The sequence below is a fragment of the Melospiza georgiana genome, chromosome Z, assembly GCF_028018845.1.
Source record: "Melospiza georgiana isolate bMelGeo1 chromosome Z, bMelGeo1.pri, whole genome shotgun sequence".
Classification (NCBI taxonomy): domain Eukaryota; kingdom Metazoa; phylum Chordata; class Aves; order Passeriformes; family Passerellidae; genus Melospiza; species Melospiza georgiana.
This window is the reverse complement of record NC_080465.1, coordinates 18,890,438-18,915,280: the sequence shown is the minus strand read 5'-3', so window position 1 is coordinate 18,915,280 and position 24,843 is coordinate 18,890,438. Positions and strand designations below refer to the sequence as shown.

Genomic DNA, 24,843 nt, shown 5'->3' with positions numbered 1-24,843 from the left:
CTCATGCACTTCAGAGAAGAGGTGCCTCTTGCTCAAGTGGCTGACTCTTGCTCAATGGCTGACTAAAAATTGTAGCCCACTGTAGCCTTTTCCTCAGGTGGAAGATAGTTTCCTCCACTTCTCCCCATAATGTCCTGCACTCCCATCCCTGGGACATCTGTGTGATCCTGTGTTCGAACTCCTCAGTTTATCAATATCTCCCATTTCTTGGGGAACCCAAAACTTTTCTTTGAAATTCCAGATGCGCTGAGCAGAGGGGCACAGCCCCTCTGTGCAGGGTTTGGGTGTGCTTTGTGCTAGGCAGTCTCTAAGGCGTGTGCTGATGTCGTCTTTGGCTGCTGGGTCTGGGAGCTGTGCGGGAGGTGATGGCACGTGTTCGCAGCGCATGCCTTCTGCTGCTGAGAGCTGTCTAGGGCACACAGGAGCACTGGAGCATGCTCCTATACGGTGGCAGGACACTGCCTCAGAGCTCTTGTTGTTTGCTCTATGAATTTTGAGAGTTCTCTATGAATGTCTAGCTGCACTAGGCTATGTTTCTTGCGCAATTCATATATTCTGTCTTACACTCATACACGAACTAATACTGTTTTTTAGAAATCCTCTGTGCAAGTCCAATATGCCTGACATACTGCCATTCTCTCTGTGTTTAGAAACATTTCTTAAAGACTTTGTATTGTTTGATGTGTACATTGTTTCACTCTATGTTTTTGCATTTGCTAACTGGCATTTATTTACAGAACAGAACACAAGTACTTTTAACAAGCACATTTAGTGACTGGTTTCAGAAAGATGAGGCAGGGCTCGCCTTATAGACATTTTTAGACCTGTTTAGGAAAGGTTGTGGGGAACAAACAACTGCACCTACATTTTTCTGTTTCCCACTGGTTTTATTGGTTTATTAAATTTGACTGACTCTTAATAGGCACAGGAACACACTGGAGTCTGCTCCCAGCTTTCAGTCGGTCTTCCTCAGAGAAATACAGCTTGAGGCGGCTGGCGTGAGGAGCAGCAGGAGCAGTGGTGTAGTCGGCCCTCTGTTTAAACAACAGGTGCTATACCAGAGTCAGGGATTTTGTTTATGGCACAGGTTTTACACCAGCATAGGTGCCTCTTCAACTTATGTGCAGGAAAGATGGTTTTCTTGCTTCATTCCATTGTGACAGCCAGGTTGTTGGAGGAGGTTAAAACAGCGTTCAGATGAGAGACTTGCCTTCTTATACAGCTTTCAGTTCACCTGAAAAAAAAAAAATATATATATGCAGCTTTATACATTTATCTTTATATATACAATAGTTCACCTGTTGCCTGTTTATGCAGTGGTATCTGGCATGGAAGACACAAGGTTCCAGAAGATTCATCTGTCTCTGAGAAGCAAGATCTTCTTACCATGAGTAAAATAAAAAATAAACCCAAAAAGGATCAAATTCCTTGCTTCTCTCCATCTACCATAAGATTTTTTTTTCTTTAATGCAGAAAAGAATTTCTTTTCTAACAGAAATAACAAAGAGATTTGACTCATCACTCTAAAACCAGAAAGTGCTCCTGTAAGCTGCTATCTGACTAAGTTCTGTACACTGCAAAGCAAGCTTGCATTTTCCCAAAGGTGATTGGAAGTGATCTTGCTGAGTTCTTTAGTATTGATGCATCTTTTCTTGCATCCAAGTTTTTTTCAGGATTGCACAAAGGAGGCAGAGTTTAAGAGCAGCTTTATTTTAACCTTTTGGAAATCACTTACTTGGTTATTTTCAAGCTTTTGAGTAGTCAGAATAGGAGATCACCCATCAATTCTCACTAAATAGATTTTCAGGAATGGCTGAAATCCCAGGACCTTATCTACTGAACATTTGTAACAAGTTGATTCTTTTTCTTCCTTGTTCTTTGGCAGCACCTTATATCTCTGAATGCCAGGAATACATTAGATGCCCTGAAGATGGTCATGTCAAGCTGTGTTTGTGTGTTTGGGGTAGTTCATTCTTGTATAAGCAGGCTTCACAAATAAAGAAAAGGCATCTAGGGTGAACTCCACAAAAATGCAGCTTCCCAGAAGAGTGAGCACTTACATGTAATTGCTTGTAGTTAAATTAGATGGGTGTCTTCCCTTTGTAATGTAATACATGCACAGCCATATCTGATTGTGACATTATGCCCCATATTTCCTTCTGTGAAACAGTAGCAAATTGAAAGGCAAGGTATTATCTTGTAATAGTGAATTTTTAATAAATAATCACAGAATCATAGAATGGTTTAGGTTGGAAGGGACTTTAAAGATCATCTAGTTTTAATCCCCCTGTCATGGTCAAGAACACCTTCCACTAAACCAAGTTGCTCAGAGCTTCTTGCAACCTGGTCTTGAACACTTCTAGGGAAGAGGCACCCGTAACTTCTGTGGGTAACCTGTTGCCTCACCACCATCAGAGCAAAGGATTTCTCACTAAAAACTAATCTAAATCTCTCTCTCAGTTTGAAGCCATTATCCCTTGTCCTGTCACTAGATGTCCTTGTAAAAAGTCCCTCTCCAGCTCTCACATAGGCTCCTCAGGTACTGGAAGGCTGCAATGAGGTCACTGCAAAGTCTTTTCTTTTCTAGACTGAATAAACTCTATTCTCTCAGTCATTCCCCATAGGAGAGGTGCTTCAGCTGATCATCTTGGTGTCCCTCCTCTGGACCCACTCCAGCAGTTCCATGTCCTCCCTGTGCTGGGAGCCCAGAGCTGGATGCAGGTTCCAGGTGGGCTCTCCCCAGAGCAGAGCAGAGCAGAGGGGCAGAATCCCCTCCCTGCCCTGCTGCCCACGCTGCTCTGGATGCAGCCCAGGACACGTTTGGCTCTCTGGGCTGGGAGTGCCCATGGCTGGCTCATGTCCAGCCTCTCACCCACCAGCACCCCCAAGTCCTTCTCACAGGGCTGCTCTCCATCTGCTCATGCCCAGCCTGTCCCCTGATACTGGGGGTTGTCCTGGCCCAGGTGCAGCACTGTGAACTTGGCCTTGTTGATCCTGATGGGATTCCTGTGGGCTCCTTCTTGAGCTTGTGCAGATCCCTCTGGACAGCATCCTGTCCTTTAGGAATGTCAGCTGCACCACACAGCTTGGTGTCATCTGCAGACTTGATGAGGGCGCACTCGACCCCTTTGTCTGTGTCATTAATGAAGGTATTAAATAACACTTCCCAATACAGACTCTTGAGGACACCGCCTGTCACCCTGAATTCCATTGGGACTCTGAGGTCTTGGCCAATGTTCTCTGGATGTGATGGTCTAACCACTTTCTTAACTGTCTAGCAGTCCACCCATTAAAACCATCTCTCTCCAATTTAAAGATAAAGATGTTGTGGAGAACCATGTCAAAGATTTTATAGAAGTCCTGATAAATGTTATCTATTGCCCTTCCCTTGTCCACTGACAGAGTCAATGGAATCACTCTATCATGGAATGCCACCAGGTGTTCAAGACAGGACCTGAAGTTTAAATTCATTTTCCTCCAAATCTTTGGGTTCAAATATCATGTTTTCTCTACCACAAGTTGAAAGCTGAAATCCTTATGTATTCCTATGTCCATGGAACCATGGCTTTTAGAAAAGTATAGAGCACTATAAGACCCCAAGAAATCCATCAGAGCTCATGGCAGCACACCCTGCATGTGCTGGCTTCCACAACACTGGAGCACATCTTGGTTTATGGATGCCTAATTGGATCAAGCCCCACTGAGAGTTACTCAGCTCGTGAGATGTGCACCAGCATCAGCAGGGGAACATGTGGGAAAGCATGCTTTTCAAGTGATCCTGACTGCAGTCAGGCTCCAGGTGTAACCATCAAGGTCATCCCTGTCCTTCCTGAGGTGCAGACATCCCACTGGGGAGAGAGTGGAAATGCACTGATGATAACCCAGTGCAAAAGGTTCACAAGTGTCCAGCAGAAAGGGGCTGACCTGCAACCCTGATCTCTTGCTGCAAAATCACGAACTGTCCTTTGGTACTTCTTGCTCTGACTTTTGCATATTGGATTCTGTGCATCAAGGAAAACTTTACTGCTGTTTGGATGGACTTTCCAGATCAACATCAAAAATCTGTAAGGATTTTTCCCGAAGATTATGTTGGCTACACAGCGAAGAAATATCTTTTGTCATGCCTTTTTGCCATACTTGTATTATGATAATAACCTGATGATAATTAGATGGACCTTGTGGGCTCTTCAGGACCTGAAGATAACTTCTCAATCCAAGAATGTGCCTCTGTCTCTGGTCTAGCAATATTATTGGCATGTTCTAAGAAAATATTTCCCATGGGTTTTGAATTAAAATTTGCCTTTATATAGAGAGGAAGGTAATGCCTATCTCCCGACTTTAATAATTCCATAATCACACCAATCACACCAGTCTTTATGACTTTTTGCATCTCAGCCTAATTTCATTGTTGTGAAAATGCTCACATTTACATGCCTGAGGAGATAACTAGGCAGGCAAAACCCAAATTCCAGGTGTTTGGTTGCAACTCTTTACCTCCTGGAGTTAAAGCCCAACTGGCTGTTTTGCATTGTGGTTACAAAACTGAGAAAGGAGTGAATTCCCTGGTGCTTGAGATCCTCAGTGTGTATGTACCCCAAACAGGCTTTCCAGAAGTGCTCAGCCTCAAAGCTCTGAAGCCATTGTAAGTAATGGTCTGCCATACACCGAAATAAAACATTACTCTGGCAGAAAAAAACCATGGAATAGTAAAACTTCTGGGCTCACAAACCAGACCAGCATACTGTCCTGAAGATGGTCAAGGGAAAATACCATTTCAGCTTGAATTTTGAAATTTACATAAAGAATGGGTGGGTTTAGGTACTCTAAGGTAATGTTGTGAGTTTTTTTAAATACATATCCGACTAAGGTATCTGTTATTTTATGCATTTTTAGCTTTATGGGAGGATTGGTTTATATGAACACCAGAAAGGTACTAACACTTTTTCCATCAGTGTTAATCCTGTTACACAGAAAGATGGGTTGGCTACCTGCTACGTTGGACTTGCCAGGAGTGCAGAGCAAATTCTAAGTGCCTTTCTAAGTAATCCTCTCTGTGCTGATAATGTGATTGATATGTTCTGGACTGTTTTGTTTATGAGACACATATAGTATCAGAAATACAAAAGACTGTCAGAGGGAGTGGTAAAATTACCCTGGAATTACAGTCCTTCAAAATTCTAATAGTAAATGTGACTGCTCATTGCTTCGGAAATCTTTGGGCGTGATAAAGCTTTATGTGAACATTTTAAGTGCGCATAAAAGAATCTAAATGAGGGGGAAAGGGCGCAGCTCCCTAATTTTTTGGCTCAGAGTGTCCAGGACAGGATAGGGCATGTCCTGCTATTTTTCTGTACGAATAGATGTGCACTTGAAACTTAGGTCTTCAAAATTAAGGGGAGGGTGGGGCGAGAGGAGGAGGCATGCTTCCAGAGATAAGCAGAAGACATATTTCCAGTGCAACAATTAAGCCTGTTGCATGTGATAAATTTAATGTAACCCCAAAAGTTATCAAAGTCCACGTGCAGATGCAGATCTGCGAGGCCAATAACTGAACGAGTCGCTACATCCCTCCTTGGCCAGGAGAATGGTGTCCCTGTTAGAGGGAGCTTGCAGGGAGTCTTGCTGAAGCAGCCACTGCTTCTCCCCGTTTACCCTCCCACTTCTCCCTTTGCATGGCTCAGCGCTGTCTCCAGGTACTGCCAGCAGTGCCAAGCTCTGCTGCAGTTGCCAAACACAGGCACAGGGATGAGCTTGGGGGCCAGAACGGAGAAAAAGTAAAAGCTTAACCCAGGTGTGATACACGGGATGTTGGTCCGTTCCTGGAAGGCAGGGATAAACCCTCTCTGCTTTGCAGCTGAGAGCTGCATTTGCAGCTGCGGCTCTCTCCAGGCAAAGGAGCTGTGTTTCTTATTCCTGAAGGGCTAAGTAGCGTTGAGTAGCAGGGATTCTTTTTTTCTTCCTACTGCCCAGCAGACTGCCGCCACAGCTTTTACATGCAGACGCTGCTTTTCATCAGCAGGGCAGTTATCACCGGGAGATGCAGCATCACAGCCACTCCACAGGAGCTCCACCTTAAATCGCCCCGAAAGCTGAAGCTGGGGCAGGATATGGCAGCTCCGTGCTAAGCTGGGTATTTTCCGCATGCAAATGGCATGCTTCTGGTTTCAGGGTGGAGTTCCAAAGGTGGCTTCTGATCAGTAAAGCCTCTGTACCCTGTTGTCACTGATCTACTAAATAAGTATTCAACAGAGAGGTCTTTTGGTTTAGTAGGGGTATGCCACTCAAGATGTGTCTGCTGATGACCCTCAGCTTTGCACCTCTCTCACCTCATTGCAGCTGAACCAGCAGAACTCAAATCTGTGACCCCAAAAGCAGAATTCAAAATTTTTACTCCTGAGAGGAGTACTCATGTACTCCTCATGTACTCCTGAGAGGAGGGAGGAAAGCAAGTCAGGGAGGCTCATTGTGAGCCAAGGTGCAGTGTTCCTGCCTCATCCTTTTCACCGAAATGTTCTGCACTGTGATAGCATATACACTTGATTGATTTGCTAGCTAAAAAGGACTCAGTTTAAAATATGGGCCTGAACACTCTGGAAAGCCACCTCTTTCCGTCTCTCCTACACAAACCAGTAAGTAAATGAGCAAAATAAATCCAGGTCCTGCCATTCCAAGCAGTGGAAGAAGCAGAAATCAAAAGTTGATCCTGCACTAACATTACTTTTTTTTTTCTCTTCTGAGAACAATTGTAGAAAAAAACTTCCCTTTTGCTATCTAATGGGTTTGAAATCTATTGTACCCATGCAGTGACTGAGCCAATTGTTTAATGTAATTAACCTGTGAACACTTTTACAAAAATCTGCTTCCTTTCTCAGCTGCAAAACTGGTAGGATACTGTGTCTAAGGTGACATAACTAAGAAAGTTCTCAAAGAAAAGTTCTTGTTTTTGTTGTTTAGTTTGCAATGGAGTAATTCTAGATACAATTACATGTGTTTGTCTTTTTTAAATAGGTGAAACCCACAGCAGAGATTTACTAGCAGAGATTCGAAGCTATTCAGGCAGATATCACACAGTGCTCACAGCTAGTTAAGGAAATAAAGGTGATTGAAGTGAGAAGCTGATAGAAAAAGCCTAGCTGAGCGACCCCCTTCAGGGGGAAGGTGATGATGGGTGTTTTCAGAAACTTCTGTAAAGGATCCTTTGAAATACTGATTGAGAGGATAAGTATTGCTTCCTGCTCAGTAAGCACCAGAACGAACACAATAATGATTTACAGAAAAGGCCAAATACAGAGGTATCGTCTTCTCTTTTATTCAGCTTTTATTGTGGTGTAAAAACAATTCCAGATATATTTCCTGGAAAGTAAAAGTAAAATTTTTCATATATACAGTTTGTAAAAGGGGTTTATTGGTTCACATCAGTTCAGAATAGTGTTCACTAGCTATGTGAGCTATTCACAGTATTCATAGGATTTGTCAGTAAAATGTGGGGGGGTTTTTTCTACAAAAACAGGTGAGGTTTTAGGGAAGCATGCAAAGAAACAATGTCTAAGCTTCTCACGTAATAATTCATCATAGCAAAGCAAACTTCGAAATGCATGGAGGTGTGGGGTCATCCTGAGAAAAGTTTTAGTTCTGAAACAGTGAATTGCAAGTGTTCTGGGAGTTTAAGCATGTTCCAATACCAGAGAGCTTTAGCAGTGGTGCGTTTTTCGCTGTGTGTGGGAGCTCCACACCTGTGGTAATCTGAAAGGAAGCATCACCTCCTCCCTGCTGTAGCAAACAGATGCACAGGCGATGTGGTGCCCGAGGGATTAGCGTCCTGCTATTCATTTGGGCCTTTTCTGAGTGACAGGTAGACTCTGTGCTTTGGCACTAGAGCTTTGGCAGACATACTCTAGGTATTACTCACCATACAGCATTGTTAGGATGTCAGATTAAAGCACACCCAACCTGCAGATAAAGCCATGTTCCTTTGTTGCCTGTAACTCCTTCCAGTAGCTCACTTTTTGTCCCAAGATAATAAAAGCATCAATGCTGCTTTTTTTCCTAATTAGTAAAACTGTGTTTACAGGGCACTGTCAGTCTCTTTTCTTCATGATACCTATTTTATTGTCTGATCAATAATACATGAACTTTCTAACTCTAGGAGTTTACAAAAGATGGATTTCCCTGTTAATTTTCACATATGAAAAACTCCTTTTGCTGGTGCCAGTATTAAATGATGAGTGGGTGTAGTTTATCACAATAATAGGGTGTTCAGATGGTGGACACAAAACCAATGTGCTGATCCCTAGGCTGGGCCTGCACCAAAGGATCAAACTGTCAAAAACAAAGTTTCTGTCTGCACATGATGATGTTTTAGGAACGGAAATCTTCTAGCAAAAGTTCTTTTGGAATTTTTGATCGCTACTTTAGAAGTTAAACAGATGAAATTATGGATTTCATAGGTGAACTGTAAAATGAGTGAAAAGCTGGATGGGCTGTCAGTTAAAGGACAGGGGTCTATCAGTAAGAGTAGCTGGGAGACAGCTACATATACAAGTTCTCAGGGTTTAATACCAGGCCAATATTTTTAACATCTTGAGGAGCAACATGGAAGAGGGGATGGAGGGCACTGGGGGTTGTTTCACACTGGGAGAGGAACACAGCCCTTCAGAGGGGCCTCAACAGGCTGCAGAAATGGGGTGCCAGGAAGCCCCTGGAGCACAGCCTGAGCAAAGGAGGTGTCCTGCCCATGGCTCTGAGAAGCCCAGCAGTGAATGAGGCCCTCAGTCCGGACAGAAGGGCTGCAGTCCTGGTGGAGAGCAAGGCATGTCAGCTGTGAACTTGGGCTGGGCAGGGCCTGGGTGGTCCAGGAAGCCAGTGGAGCCGTCCACGGCTTGATGGCTCTGATCAGGCAGCATCCCAAATTAGATTCAATCCAAGAGAGTTTTTGAGAAAACAGAGATGAAATCATCACACATCATCGTCCAGTTCTTGGGCATCATCCAGAGAGATGGTGGGATCTCCATCACTGGAGATAACCTGATTTAGCTTTGTGGCCAGCCATGCTTGGAGCAGATTGTTAGAACAGGGACCTCCAAAGACGGCTTCCAATCTGAACTTTACTGAGTTCCTTTAATTGTGTTTCACAGGACTCTTTAGCTGGCCTAAAGTTGAAATGGAGACTTTCTTTTGACTGAATGCAGTTTCTTGTGCCATGCCCAGGAGGCCTCTGCTGAGATGAGGTGGTGACTTACACACAAGAGCTCTCACAACAGGAGAGTGGCAACCAGGGCCCAGAACACACTTCTGTCCTGTCTCTTTCTGATACTTCACGAGACCAAAACACAGGAGAAATGATGATGAAAGAAAACAGAGTGCTGAGGCAAGACTGTCCCTCTGTAGCAACACCTGCATCCTAGAGAGTACACGAGACCTGCTTAAAAACCAACTTAGCAAGAGGTGCCTCCAAAAGGGGGCTCCAGGAATCTAATGAAAAACTTCATACCTGGTGTCCCTCATCCACTGTGCCATCCCCAGTGATCCTGAACAGATTTCTTGGGCATAGAGCTCTCCGTGCCTGTGAACACCTGTGTGAGAGTGGGTAAGGGAAAATCTGTGAATGCATAAGAATGAGAAAACTAGCTTGCTTAAAATTAAAGTGGCTTTCCTGGTCCGTAAAAGCTGAGACAGATAAGATGGTTGCAGATGTGCTGAGGACACCCAGTCACAAGAAATCACTAAGCACCAATAAATGTACCTAGGGATTTGTGCATACAAACATTTTGATAACAGAGATCAACATTGAATCAATGATGTAAAATCAGATTGTAGCACTTCTCTAACCTGACATGAAACAAACCTGAAACACACATGGAAAGTAGACCTGACCTTCCTTCCTACCAGGAACACATGGAAAATTCTTCTAGGTAGGTATGCAATATGTTGCAGAAAATGCTGTATCAGAGCAACTTCTGAAAGGAATGAATGGAAAGCCCACATGCCAATTTGACAGACACCGCTGCAGACTCAGTAATCCCGTTGGGCTGCTGATGTATATTTAGCTCTTCAATTAAGAGCCAGTCCTGCACTTGGTACTCACATAAGTGAGCCCCAGGGTCACGTAAATAATCCTCAAGATTACTCAGAAATTATTTTTTAAGGCATGATTAACACATGACTGGGAGCTGCAGGCTGTGCACATAGGATCATGGAAACATTCAGGTGGGGAGGCACATCTGAAGGTCTTTATTCCCATTCCCCTTTCTAAGCTCAACTGCCTTCAAAACAAAGTCAGCTTGGTCAGCACCTTGACCAGCTAAATTTTGAACATGTCCAGCTGTGGACATCCCACCACCTCTTTTGGCCCTGTCCCAGGGCTGCACCACTGTTGTTTCACTCCTTATGTGCAAACAGAATTTCCTATGCTGCAGTGTGTCCCCTTTTGTCCTTTATGACAAAGGTGAAAACAAGACTTTTTAAAACAAGACATCCCTGTGAACTTCCGAGAGAAGGTTGGTAGCTGTCTGTAAGTCACTGGACATCTGCAGTTAAGGCTTCCCTTTGACATCCCTTCTCCATGCCAACAAAGCCTGATTCCTTCCATCCTTCCTCTCCACCAGGTGCACCAGACCTACCCACCATATCCGTGGCCTTGCACTGATCTCTCTTCAGTCTGCCAACAAATGATGTCTGCTCTCACCCCTGATGTGTACACAGGAATTGTGGCCACCCTGAGAACCAAAGGTTTTTCTGAAGATACTCTAATGCTTCTATGGCTGTATGCACTGGTGTGTTCATACAGACTAGAATTGGTGCCTGCAATGATGGCTCATGTCCTCTCTCACGTGAAAGAGGGAACAGCAGGGGCCCACACGGGAAGCAGGTGCTGTTTGCCATGCAAGGCATTAAGCAGCAGGAGTGTGGGCAGTCCAGCACCTTGTGGTGGACACTAGTGATGGACGTCTGGACTCTGGACAGGTTAGAGAATGATACTTGGAGGCAGGATTTCATCCTGGCACTTTGGCAGCACCCCCCTCCCCGTCAGCACTGAACAAATGTGTAAATAAAGCATGCTACTTCTCTGTTGCAGGTCCCATTCTCTCCTTTATTAGTTTGGCTTCATCTCTCTCCACCCCCATCCTTTATTTTCTTTTTCTGACAAAATGCTCTTGCATGGATTTCTTCAATAGGCATTGACCATGGAAGTCATGACGCTGTGGCTCCGAGTACTGATCAGCTGCACAGAAACCTGTCTGGCTTAGGCAAATGACTATTTGCTTGCAGTGTTGCCATTTGCTTTCCAATATAGGTACAAGATGCAGACGTTAACTGTTGAGCAATGCTGCAAAATCTGTAGGCCAGATCTTTCCCAAGGACTACTCCAGAAGTATACACGGGCTCTCTCTGTGATGCTCTGAAATATGTCAGTATAACTTAATATCTGAGGAATGAAATACACTGAATTGCTGAGAGAGAAACAGTTGGATTTCAGTTTTTGAAATTTCACTGAAACTGTTAACACAGCATGGTCACTGCTCACAGGTTCACTGGTTGTGGTGTGGGTGGTATTAGCCTATTGCACTGATTTCAGGTGCATGCAATATTTTAAATATTCTCATCACACTGCAGTCATGTCCTCCACCCAACACAATACAAAGTTATTTATTCCTGCTGAATGCAGTGTCTTTCAGCCTGGGGGGTGGTGACCAGACTTCTGTGGAACACTGTGGGGTTGTGCTCCTTCCTGTGAAGCTCTGACAGGAGCAGTCCAGGCTGCAGTGGAAATGGCTTGCCCTTCATGGTCACCTTTGCAACTTCCAGCTTAGCCCCATGGCCTCTCAGAGACTGGCAGCTCAAGTTCAAGATCTAAAATGCCTGCTTCCCTAGGCAGGGCAGCCCACAGTCTGACCTTGGGTTAAAAAGTAGTTTTTTGCAGATGTCAGCTGTACTTCATGTGAGAGAACAAGCCTGAAGCAAGGTGTAAGCAAGTAAGGTCAAGTGCACATAAAAAATATACAAGCATTTCTGATATCTCTGTGTGGTGCTGAGGAGTATGCAGGTATTGCTGGTTAACCTGGAGTTTATAGGAATCATACAGAAATGAATGTCAGAAACCCAGAACTAGCCTGGCTGAACCCCGAGGAATGCTCCAGCATTTGTTCCTCGGCTGTACTTGTTTAGGCAAACCAGACAAAAAGTACCTGATTTAGTCTGAAGAGGGAAGCTGGAGTACAAGGTAAACATGTATGGGCAGCACTCCAGAGCAGCTTGACTTTCAAGTTTTCCGAGAGCAGTCATGCCCACAGAGCCAGTAATGAGAAGGAATTTGTTTGCTGAAAGATCTCTGAGGCTCTGTAACTCTTTTCCAGGTAGGGGCATTCAGACGATGAATGAAGCATTTTCTGTCTGGGACAGTAAATATTTAACAGGAAAGTTTAGAAAGATCCATGTTTCTGAGTTTAAAAGACCTTCTCAAAGGAAGTTTCTTTCCTGCAGTTACAAAATGAAAAAAAACCACAAAAAAGATGATGGAGCCTAGGACACAGAGAAGCCAAAAGAGCTTTGTCCCTCTGTAATGCATTGTAGTCCTGCATTACCTTCTCTGCAGCATGTGCAAGAAACCTGCAGCAACTGCCTCTGACATCCACAACATGCTGCAGAGCATGTCTGCCTCCCTATTCAATTTTATTCAGGCACTCCCCAAATCCCATTTTTCACATTAGATCTACTCACTGAATGCTCTGTGCCTTTCCTTCCTTGGACAATCAAGCAACATAAAATGTGGCCTGCATAAAAAAGTTATGAGAGAGGCAAGATTTTTACATGAAAATGTCTTTCTCAGGTTTTCCCACTGATTTGTCTGACAGCTTTTGGACATGAGACTGGTATCAGCAACTACCTGGAATTTCCTGGCATGCAGTCTTTAGCAGTCTGGTGTCTAGCCTGCTAGGATGCATCAGGACAGTTTGTTATAGTACCTTAGTGTGAAGAACCATGGCCTTTGGAGCCCTGATCCATGCGGCAGTGAGAGTTTCCAGTGATTTCAGCACAAACTAGTTACTCCCAAGCACTGAAACCAGCTAAATCCTTCTATTCACTAACTAGGGTATGCTTCATGGCTCATCCTGGAGAAGCAGCTGCAGATAAACAGTCTTATCAGTCCTTCTCTGGTTCAGGAAAGGCTGTGTCTTACATTTTATCTAGTGTGTTACAGACAACAGCTGTGTGATTAGGGCCACAGCACATTTTGTAGTCAAGCACAGTGGGAAACAGAAGTCCCCGAGGTCTGCATGCTCCCCCACTCCAGCCAACTCAAGAGCCTTCACCTCTCCGGCAGGATGCACCCGGTGTCGCCAGGGAAATGCCTGCCTAGCCAGCTATGACAAGGAGGCTTGAATCCACACTTAACCACTCAACAGCTCACGCAAGTGGAGACTGGAGAGAGGATCTGCTGGAGACAGAGTGTTCTTAGGATGGTAATGCAGCCTGTTCTGCTCACACAGAGAGCAGTGTGTCTCTTCAGAGCTAAGCACCAGAAAGAGGAGTATGAGAAGGACAGAAATAAGAGACCAAAAAAATCTACAGGGAGTTTAAGTGGGCTTTTTCAGGGGATTACCACTTCTCTGCAGCACATTTCCATTGATCTTGATGGTGGGATGTTGGCTGGGTGTCTGGGCTGCTTCTTCAGGGTGGTTCACTTTCTTGTTGAAAGTGGTCAGAAGCAATCCTTTTTGCATTTGAGTGACCCATGATGGAAGAGAAGGGTGCTGGGCTTGTTCAGCCTGGAGAGGAGAAGGTTAAGAGGGTACTGCTGTCACCCAGTCCACTGTCCCACAGGGTTACATGGGAGAGAGAGACATGGACTATTGTTAAGGTCCATGGGGAAAAGACAAGAGACCATAGGCACTGGCTGCAACAGAGAAAATTCTTGTTGGACATATGGAAAAAAACTCTCTTTTTATGAGAGTAGTGCAGGTCTGGGATAGGCACCAGAGAGGTGGTGAGATCTCTGTCCTTGGAGATTCCCCAGACAGACAGGGTAAGGCCTGGGCAGCATGACCTAGCTTTTGTCAGCACTGCTTTGATCAGGTAGTTGGGCTTAAGACCACCAGATGTAAACTCTTCTGCAATTCTTCAAGGAACTGCAATTCTGAAGCTGATCTTTCCATCCTACAAGCAACAACAATATGTGGCACAGGATCCTGTAAGAGGCTTGGGGAGATGTGGGGATGTAGGTAGAGAGAAGAGAAGTGCCACACACTCCTCCTTTGCTGTCCTTCCTGTCATCCTCCTGATGACTGATACAAAGGCCTCAGAAAGCAAAGTTAAACCTTTCACCACAGGTGTCTCATGTTAAAAATGTTAAAAAATTTTGTTATGCATGCTAGTGGTGTTTGATTTCTATATAGCAAAGCCTGTCACATCACTGATCTTTGGAGGAACAGCCATGATGCAGCAGCCAAAACAGTCTCAGATCTCAGCTGCTGGTGATTTCTCCATGTTCTGTGCAGGTGAGAAGAGGCATGAAGAGCACAGAGAAACAAGGGCTTCTGCAGAGCAGGAAAGGCAGCAGTGAAGTTGCCGAGCACGGCTCAGCTGGAAGTTTCCATTGACTTGGAAATGATCCGCTGAGCTTGCAGCAGGATGCTGCACTACAGGCTGCATGTGGAATGAAAATCAGGAAACCTAGGCAGGTTTTCTCTGCTGCAGAGAGCACAGGTAGAAGCTGTTGTCAAAGCTAACTGGCTGAATATGAAACCTTGTGGTCGGCGTGTGCTTCTCTTCCTCTACTATTTAATAAGGCCTTGAGCCCAGAGGCTGCTTCAGAGCAGAGATGGCCTCCTCCTGGGCTTAAGTGGTGTGAGAGACACTAGCAGAGGGGCCTGGCTTTCCTTGCCTCCGCAAGAAGGAACTGGGTACAATCCTTTTTCCTGGAAGAGAAACCCAGATGGGAAAAAGATAAGGCTTTAGCCAGTGATGGCATTGCTGTACGCCTCTGGAAGGATGGAGGTGAACAGACAAGTGAGAGATCAGGCATGGCTGGGATAATCTAGGTAGGCTCTGGAGCCTTACAGACACGGTCTGGAGATAAAGAGGGCTGTCACCGGCAGCATATTTCTCAATTTTGTGTTTCATGCCTGTGAGTCACCAGCAAGCTGGAGGAACAGCTCAGGCAAGGATCCCCCCACGCAGAATTGTGTGTGAGCCATCCCAGTGAAACTGCAGAGCACAGCACCACTGGGGTATCATCTGGCAGTACCTAGTTGCAGCTAGCTCAGTCCACTGGGAATGGCTCTCCATGAGTGTGGAAGGCTGAGTTTGAGCTTCACTGGAAGACCTCTTTTTTTATTTTAATTAGTCTTTAAACATTTGTTTTACAACTGTAAATGGTTTTTAACAAATTCTGCACAAAACTTCTCAACTAGTTTTAACAAAAAAACCCACACCTTAAGTTTATCACCTTTTAACAAAGGATTTGCCATTTTTGAGAGGAACTTCCCTCTCAAAAAAGGGATGGATTGCTCCCCCTCTGCCTGAATGTTTCCTCGACCTCTCTAAATGTTCCACACCTTTTCCTTGGGAGAGAAGCCAGCAAAGTTGCAGGACGTTAAGTTGAAACATGTTCTAATCTCAGCCCCATGAGACAGAAACTGGAGGGAAGGAGTTTGAGGATCATTTTGTGGTTTCCTGGGGGCAGCAGACATAGGTGATACAACACTGGAGGAGAACAGGCATCTGAAGAACTTGCCAGGGAGGCTCACAACATGCTCTCTTGCAGCAGAGTCTGTCCTAGCCCAGTGCCTTGCTAGGGAGTCTGGAGCACTCAGCAGCTGGCATCTCTTGCTTGCAACAACACCGACAAAAATAAAATTTTAGGACTGTTGATGTTATGTTGGCTTCAGTCTCAGGGATATTAAACTCAAGTCTTTACGGCGCCATGTCCTACAAGAGACAAAGGAAGTGGACAACAGAGAGACAGGACACAATGAGTAACAAGTGCTCTCCTGAAGTGTAATAACTCCAAGCTCTCCTCACCTGTTTCCCCAGAGTCCTTGAGGCTGGATGCTGTCTTATCCCAGGCTGCTGCTCTGGCTGGTCACTGCAGATTTGCTGCCAGTTTCTTTTTGTCGGCTCTCCCGGCACAGTGGCACACACACACAGAGTAATCCTTGCTGCTGCAAAATGCGTATCAAACAGATGGTTTCGCTTTTTCAGATTTTTAAATTTAGGGAGTTTGCACCCACGGCATATTTAGAGGTGATGACCCACCTACAGTACATTAGCTGTCTTTCACTTTTGTCTGGTATCACAAACACAAGCTGCCTTCCGCTCTGCAGGATTTCTCCCCTCACAACCAAAACACATCAGAAATTATGATGACCAGCTAAATATACTGCATGTGTTTGAGGCCTGCCCACAAGCTCCTTTCTCTGCTCTCCAGCAAATGTCATCTGAGCTTTTGGGCCTCTCTCCTTCTAGAGCCCAGAGAGCCTTTGCCAACCATCCTTATGTAAATGGAAAATTTATGCACACACCCCCATGCATGTGCAGTCATCCCTTCTGCTTGCTGATATACTCTCTGTCAGACATCTCAGTTTTTCCAGTCAAGGCCCCTGTTTCCAAATACAAATTTTTCTGGACAAATTTTGAAGACTCTTGTGCCTATCTATTAAATCCAGGGCTAACAAAGTGGAGCTTGGCACCAGTCTTGTGCCATTCTCCTAAGTGCCATATGCCCACTGATTTTAGGACCCCCCTCTCAAACAGAGCTCCCGTTACTGTTCACCCTTAGGACAGCAGCATGGGGACTGTGTCCATGCACTGCAACCCAATCTCCTTTCAAATAAAACTGTCTTAGCATTAAAGAAACTGTAAGCTATATCTAGGTATCAGTACCACACTTTTCATCTCATCCCCTGACATTATTGTCAAAGTGGACTAACTCTGTTAAGAAGATTCTATTTTATATCTCTTCCATCACAAGGCATGGCATTTTACTCACATAAACTGGGCCAAGCAACTGCTCTCTGAGCTTATCCCCCACAGCATACTCCTCAGAGGGGCATGGGTTCCCCATCCTTTGACAAGAAACTGCAGGAACCACAGACAGTGCAGTGAAGGTGGCCAGGAGATCACATATGAACACCTACAACAACCCCAATGACATATGGACCTCCCCAAAAGTGCTGAAACATCTTGACTGTGCAAGAGACCTTGGGCTGGAGGAAGCAACACTAAGTTTAATCTCCTTTCCACTTGGCTTCCATCTGAAATCTGTGGCAGCCACGCAGAAATCAGGGAAATATGACTAATACTAACTTACACCCATGAGTGATCCTGGTTTCTCATCAGTCCTGCCCAAATTTCAGCTAAAGGTGCAATGTAAGCAGGAGGAAGATAATTATAGCAGCCAATTGGCTTTGCCAGTCCACTTAATCTCATTTTAGGTGCCTAATAAGTATCCCTTGAATATCTGTGATCTACTTGTCACATGGATTAAAAAGCAAGTAACAGATAAAAAAATAACTCTGTGGAAAGTTCTTTTTCTGACTATTCCTGACACAGATCCAGCAGACATTGTTCTTGGTGCATTGCTCTGAAGTAAAGTAGCCAAAGATCTAGGTAGGAGAAGATGCTGTTTCTGGTGAAGTTTACAGCTGATGGAAGCACAAGTGGACTGGTACCTACGCAAACACACTGTGTTGTGCTACACTTCCCACACATGGAGGATGCACTACTGTCAGCAATTTTTGGAGAGTGGGGACTCACTGAAATGCATAAGAAGGACTCAAACCACTTCAGCCCACAGGCGAGCCATGGGAGTGGGTATTCCCCTCTGAGCAGCTCTAAATTGCCATGGGTGGGCTCTTCTTTACAGACAGAGCAGCCCACTTGTTACAGCAGTACAATGGTGGTGGGATTATGATCAGAAACTGCATCCCTCCACACTTGAAGGAACTGGCAATTAAAAAGTATTTAGAGAACAATTTTTAGAATGGTCCACCAGAGAAATGGTGCACCCATCTCACCCTGCTTCTCCTGAACTCTCTTCTTCCTGTGAACACTGATTTTCAGCATGCAAATGTCTAGGGAGGGCAAGTTACTGACTGTGCAGGGCAGCAAGTGAGCCAGACTACTTATTTCACTTCACCTGGACCAAAAGGAAACCGTCCTCTTCCTTTCAGAGGGTTGTGAGTTTTTTCACTAATTAAAAAAAAGAAGAAAAAAAAGAAAAAAAGAAAACAGCTCAGGGTCAGTTTCAAACTGAAAGCTTCTCTTGAAACAAGAAAGCAAAGGAATTCTTTGGAAAATGTCAAAATGTGTTGTTTCCACGTTCAGGAACTTTTACTCCTCTCTTTTCTATTAAAACCGTTTGTCAGTTTGGATCAAATTCAAGAAATAATTTGGTTAGCCACCAAAGCATACCTTTACAGTCTGAAGTGTGCATCTAGAAACTCCAGCAGCAGCGGCGTGGACCCTGCTTGTCTGGCATGATAGTGCTCCTGTGCGCAGTGAGGGGGCTGGTTTCGAGTATCACATTATGTGGAGCTAAATGGACTGGTTTCAGCTGTGGTACAGGATTACCAAACACACCTGCTTCAACTAGAGCATACCTCTCAAAAAGAGGCAGTCCAAATCTTAAGGCTACATAATTAAATTACTGATGAACTAAGATCCATAGTCTGAGTGCTTGCTGACGGACTTCTGTTTCAAAAATGTAGGAAATCCCTAAATAAACAGTGCAGAGCTGTTATCATATTTGGAAATGTGTAACTTTGAAATTTAGGAGGAATTGTTTTGCTTGTGTGCAAAGGCTGTAACAAGTCACTTAAGCCTCAAGTGCCACACCCAAATCTGGGTACCACTTACCAACAAAGTGAAGGTCCCACCAACACTGGCATTTGTTTGACATGTTAATTTCCCTCCAAATATTCCAGGCTACAGATCCCTTAACCATCTCACAAGACAGGAGTGTGAGGACACCAGAAGCATGCCCCACGCCTGCCCAGTGGTTCCTGCGCAGGGACTGCACAGCAGCACAGCCAGGTCCCAGGGCTGTCACTGACACTCATTTTTTTGATGGTTGGTGTCCAGGGCTTGTGCTCACCTCGGGCCCATGAAATTAAAAACCCCTGTCTCCAGGATCCATTATGAAGTCTGTTGAGCTGTGAGCACGGATTCCAATAGCTGGGCATCCCCTATGTGCATCATTTCCCTTGTGGTCACGGACCTGGAAAGATGCTCTGTTCTACTGAAGACTGTTTAATACAAATACCAGACTCATTACTAGGATTTTCTCCATTCCCAGACTGAAAAAAAAAACAAACACAAAACCCAACCTATTTTCCTTTGATGGCCGAATCACAGATAAGTGGAAAGGACATGACAATCAGTAGCTTTTTGAAATACAGCAGGGGGAAAGAACAACCCACTTTCTCTACTAAGGCCTTGTTTCACTTTTAATTTGGTATATTCAACTCCTGTATATATCTATATTGACAATACTGATGACATTTGTGATTAATTATTAATACAACCCTTAAGAGGCTGAGCTGTAAGATGAGACACACTATCCAGGGTACAAACACAGAACATAAATGTGGGGCAAGCACAAAGCACAAGGAGCTGGAAAGACAGGAGCAAGATAGCTTTGGTAAGTCTAAATAACTGTCTGCTGTTTTTCACAGGTACTTCAGAAAGGAAAGCTTTAAAGAGAAAATTTGGGAGAAATTTAAAGGAGAAAATTGAGAAACACAGTGATAACCTGCAAATAAAGCATTGAGAAAGGGAAATTATGTTTAACCAGTGGAATGGATGGAGATATTGAAAATGTTTGTTTCTTCCTATCAAATGCAACTCCTAACAGGAAACCTTATTTCAGGTAAATGCAGTCAGACATTTTAAGAATCAGTACAGGAAAACTACAGTCACAGTTGTGGGCATGTCTGTGGGAAGATCCTGCAAGGTTGGCTGGTTTGCTTTTAAGGGGTAGGACTTTAATTTTATACCTTGCAAAAATCACGAAGTTGATTGAAGCCAAAATTCACAGATGGGAGGGAAAGAGACAGCAGTCTGCTCTTGAGGGAGGATTATTCTGTCACACAGGACACAATAGAGATCTCTTCTTTACTACTTTAACAAGTTTTGCTTCATGCTGGCATTCCTGCTTCAGAAAGGCACTGTCATGGGAAACGGATTCTGCCTGGAGACCAGACATTGTTCAGGATATCCCTTCCACCTCCGCGTGCTATTCAGCATTAACACAGCCGTAAGCAAAGCCCTGAGACTATTGAAATTTCTTTCTTCATCTCCCCCTTTCTCTTTCACAAATGTGTGACAAGGATGCAATTGTTTGAAAGCCCAGTGATGGAGAAAACAGAGAGCGAAGCCTTCAGACGTGCCTCAGTGATTTAGAAGCCTTCCCCCAAGACTTGTGAAAAAGGTCACGGGAGGTCTTCCATAGGGTTCAGCTTCCCAGCAGGGCTCTGGATGCCAATGTAAAGGCACTTAAATTCCTTTAACAGCTGACCCCTTTGTGGATGTTCCCACCTAGGATTATCCTGGCTCTTGGGCTGAAGAATAGCCTTTAGCCAACTAATGGATCTCAGGCCCTTCCCTTTGAATATCCGCAGTTCGTGTTGGGTAATCGCCCATCCAGCCGGCAGGAAGTTGTTCCTTCATTTAAATGACAAAAGCTTTTGAATGATGAAGATAAGAGTTCTTCTGATGAATCATGGGCAGGGCTGGTTTGGGAAATATTGTTTCACGCTACCCAGAAGTTACTCAGCAGCTTGCTGGTAATGTAGCCTGGAGAACAGGGGATGGAGCTCAGGCGCTGATCTGTGCATACATTCCCCTGTCAAAGCCCAGCCCAGCCCCAAACCAGGCATTTTCCCCGGCAGCAGCTGGGGCACATGGTGCCTGAGGGGCTCTGGTGTGAGCAGACATGTGGACCCAGCTTCTGCTGGGCAATGGAGAACTCCAGGAACGTGTCTGCAGTGGAAATTTCATGGACACCAACCCGCTCGCCAGGGTACTCCTGCTCTGCCTCCCAAAGGGAGAAAACTCTCCTTCCCAAACCCAGCACTCCCAAACCCCATGTACTGGGCCCCCCATGCCAACTCCTTCTTTGCCCATGGACAACCCTTTCCCACCTTCCCCCCCCTTTTACAGAGCAATACTTGCTCCTCCAGGCTACATCTTAGTGGGAGGGCATACGGAGGTGATGTCAGACCCTTCCTTTAAGGCTAAGCTATCGAAAGATCAGTGGGCCAGAAAGAGGGACCAAGGGTCAGCATCACTGCTCAGAGGAGTATTTACATATTTCATGCACTGGCGGTTTCATTTACAGAACTCCAGAAGTGCTTTGAGCAAGCCAGGCACAATGGGTCTCTTCTGGCAGGGGCAGCTGTGGCTGACAGGAGACCCCCAGAGCCCGGTGCTATTCCGGCTGTGACTGAAGGTCCTGCCAGAAACAGGCAGGAGCTCCTCCAGGCCCAGAGCAGCACACAGTGCAGCCCATGGTGGGGTCCCAGCCACTCACAAGGCCAGAAGCCCTGGCAGCTCAAGTGTCCTCCTGTCCTTGTTCCTGCAGGTGTCGGGGGAGACGCCTGCGGGCTGCAGGGGCCAGGCACCCCAGTGAACTTGCTCTGAGCACTGGGGGCACGTGCTCTTCCCCACCTCAGCCCCAGGATTTCACACAGTGGTAATGTGCTTTCCATCTGCCCAAGACCTGCCCTGTACCATCATACAGGGTATAGCTGCCTGGGAGAAGCTTTCTGTGCTTCCATCACTGGACCAAGACAATTATTTGAGCAGTAGACATATATCCCAAGTCCTTCCATAAACTTCTGCTCCAAACCTCCTACTCTGACTCAGAAGAAAACCAGAGAGAAATGTCTGCCTTTCTGTGGCCTCTTTCCCTAAGTGACCTCTCCTGAAAGCCCTCTAGGCTTCCAAAACAAACTAAGGAAAAAAAAAAAATCAAAGAAATGGAATATGATGAACACCAAAAAAACAGAGAAGAACCTCAGGCACCATTTAGGAAAGTACTGTGTCTTCCTCCGGCACTGTGCCATCTTAGGCTTAATGCCTAGAAGGCTGGGAAAGGTTCTGGGAGAAAAGTCCATGGTGCGGGAACATTTTAAGGGGCTGAGTGGTAATGAGTCAGTGGTGAGGTCTGGATGCAGATGTTTCCTACCTAGTATCTGCCCAATGTGCCAGACCTTCCAGGGGTAAGACAAGGGAAGCCATTATCACTGGTTCACAGAAAGGAAACAGGAGCTGAACAGATGGAACATGTGCTCAGGATAATGCCAGGAACTGGCTGAGGGTTTTGGGTGAAAACCTGCAGGTTTCAGGCTATTTGGGACATAAGATGCGGGAAATGGAAAAATGTTCATCGCAACCCCACAGCCATTGCTACTCTGTTGCTTTGCAGGGGAGAGAAGATAGGGTGAAAAGGGAAGGTGATGCCTTGCTTTTGATGCAGAACATTTTCTTAATAGTAAAGGAATGAGGGTAGAGCAAAAGAACAATGATCTGCCCTGGAAGACCTGTCTGAGGCCTCTGGGGGCCATCCTGTTCTATTGCTTCAGCCTCTCTGTGGCTGTGCCCCCAGCCCTATCAGGCTTTGCTCTGCTCATCACTATGAGTCAGCCTCTGCTTCTCTTTGGCAGTGCTCAGGGTGCCTGGGGCCACGGATGTAAGGGGGCAGCTCAGTGCAGCTGCTCCTGTCACCAGCAGGGCCACCTGTGCTGGCTGGTACTCCATAGTCACAGAGTCAGGTTGGAAGTCTCAGTGGGTCACATGGTCCAGCCTCACTGCTCAAGGGGCAGGGTCATCCCCGAGCACATGGGGCCCTGTGCAACAGCTTTTGTCTGTATTTCAAGGAAGGGAGATCCACACTTCTATCTACTCATGACAGAAATGGCACTTCCTGAGTCTGCTGTGGATTTTCTGTGGAGCCCTCAGAGCTTCCTTCCTTCTATCCCTTCCTACCTCCTTCTGCAGGTTTACCTGTCCCCAGGTCTTTGTAGTGCAAAAGGACTGCAGGTGGGCTTACACAAATCATGGGCCAACAGTGCAGTTTTCTATCTCCAGGGTCTCTAAACTATTAGCTGGGCTTTTGCCTTGGTTTAGCTTCCCAGACAGGAGCTGGGCAGCTGAGAGATCTCCTATGGCTACATCAAACAGGAGTACAAGGAAGCACTGAACTTCAGGGTCCCAGCATATTTAATGCTGAACTAGTTCCTAAGTCTCTGCTTCATGCAGCAGGACTATTAAGCTATCTGCTGAGTAAGCCACAGGAAAAGCTAGGCGCTGCCAGGAATGTGCCCATAAGAGAAGAGTATCCCTAGTCATCACATAAGGGTCTGGCAGCCCCTCCAGATAAGGAGAGGGAAAAAACCCCAAAGCAGCAGCTGCCAGAAGAGATATTGCTGTGTAGCTGCATGAGGCTAAATGCCTTCACCTAGCGCACACAGCTCCTGCCTGGACAAGGAGGTTGAGCAATAACCTGGCAGGAATTTGATCAGGAGTTAAGTCCCAGTTTCCAAATGCAGGTTGCATGGGGCCAGCATGTGGGTGCAAACCCTCTTTACGCTCCGTTTGCCCCAGTTCTGGCGCTGACCCTGCCATGAGCTCATTGGAAAACAGCTTTGTGCACAGCAGCTGCACGAGATATGAGACATCCACACCCAGCCCTGGCCCTGGAGACTCGTGCTGTGCTGAAACACCCCTCACTTGGCAGAGAGGTGAGGCAGCACCTCTGCTGTGCAAGCTGTGTGACACCTGGTACTAGAGGAAGGCTTGGGACCAGAAAAACAACTGTGGTCTGTCTCTGAAGCAAGCAATGTGGGGAGAGGCTGAGCTCTATGAAGGAATCAATTGGTATGAGCATCATCTGTGGACTGAGTTTTATTTTGGATTTGCCAGATGGCTTTAGAACAGTAACATCATCTAGCATGGCTTTCCTGGCCGGTTACACCCTCTTTGCCCAAGGGTGTTGTAGGAAAGGGCACACAGCAGCACACACCTCCTGATGCCACACTGATAAGAGCACTGGTGGCTATAGAGCTGGGTCAGCATCTACACTGACAGCTGTGCCAAGCAGCTGGGTGTAAGAGGGAGAGTAAAGAACCCTCAAGGCCCAGAGTGTTGAAGAAAAACCCATTTCCCCATAACCACTGCCTAGCTTGCTCTGTAGGGGCAGAGGTGCCACAGAAAGTGGCAGAATGTACTGGGAGACGAGTCCAAGCCTGCCAACAGTGCCCTCACCTGAGGTCCTTTGCTCTTGGGGGAGCTGCTTGCTCCCCAGCCATGCAGCATGCGAGGCCACTGCTCCAGTCCGGGTTCTAACACCCGAAATTATTTCCCACGGCCCCCAGCCGCGGAGCCAAGGGGTCATGGTGCTGCCGAGCTGCCATTACCCACCCTGTTTTTCAGGCTGTACCAGACCGAGGGTTTCAGGTTGCACCGGGAGGACATTCCTTCGGCCCCACATTCCTTGCCGGGCTAATCCTCGGGAGAATGCGCCGGCATGCACAGCAGCCCCAAGCTGCACCAGCCCCGCCGAGGAGGCACAGCTGAGCTGCCCTGGCCCAGCCCCACCGGGCCCTGGGTGGGCTGACAGCTCCAGCAAGCCTTGAGATCCCATTTTCTGCTTCCAGAGATCCCGTGTGCTACTTCCAGAGACCCCTCTGCAGCTCAGACCTGCCCACAGCGAAGTCTAAAGAGCAGCAAGACACAAGCTGTTGCAACAGGGACTCCAGCATTTCACTGCCTGCCAGGCATAAGCACCCAGGGGTCCAGCAGGTCTCAGCTGGTCTGCCCATAAAGATCAGCTGGTTTTCTCCC

General features: G+C 46.0%; 1 long non-coding RNA gene across 1 annotated transcript in view; it reads right to left on the bottom strand.

The window, feature by feature from the left end:
- Nucleotides 1–790: 790 nt before the first annotated feature.
- Nucleotides 791–24,843, bottom strand: part of LOC131096287 (uncharacterized) — a 35,066-nt gene continuing 11,013 nt past the window's right edge. Inside the window, exon 2 of the long non-coding RNA XR_009115972.1 lies at nt 791–1,234. This is a non-coding gene — a long non-coding RNA (uncharacterized LOC131096287). The remainder of the gene's footprint in view (nt 1,235–24,843) is intronic.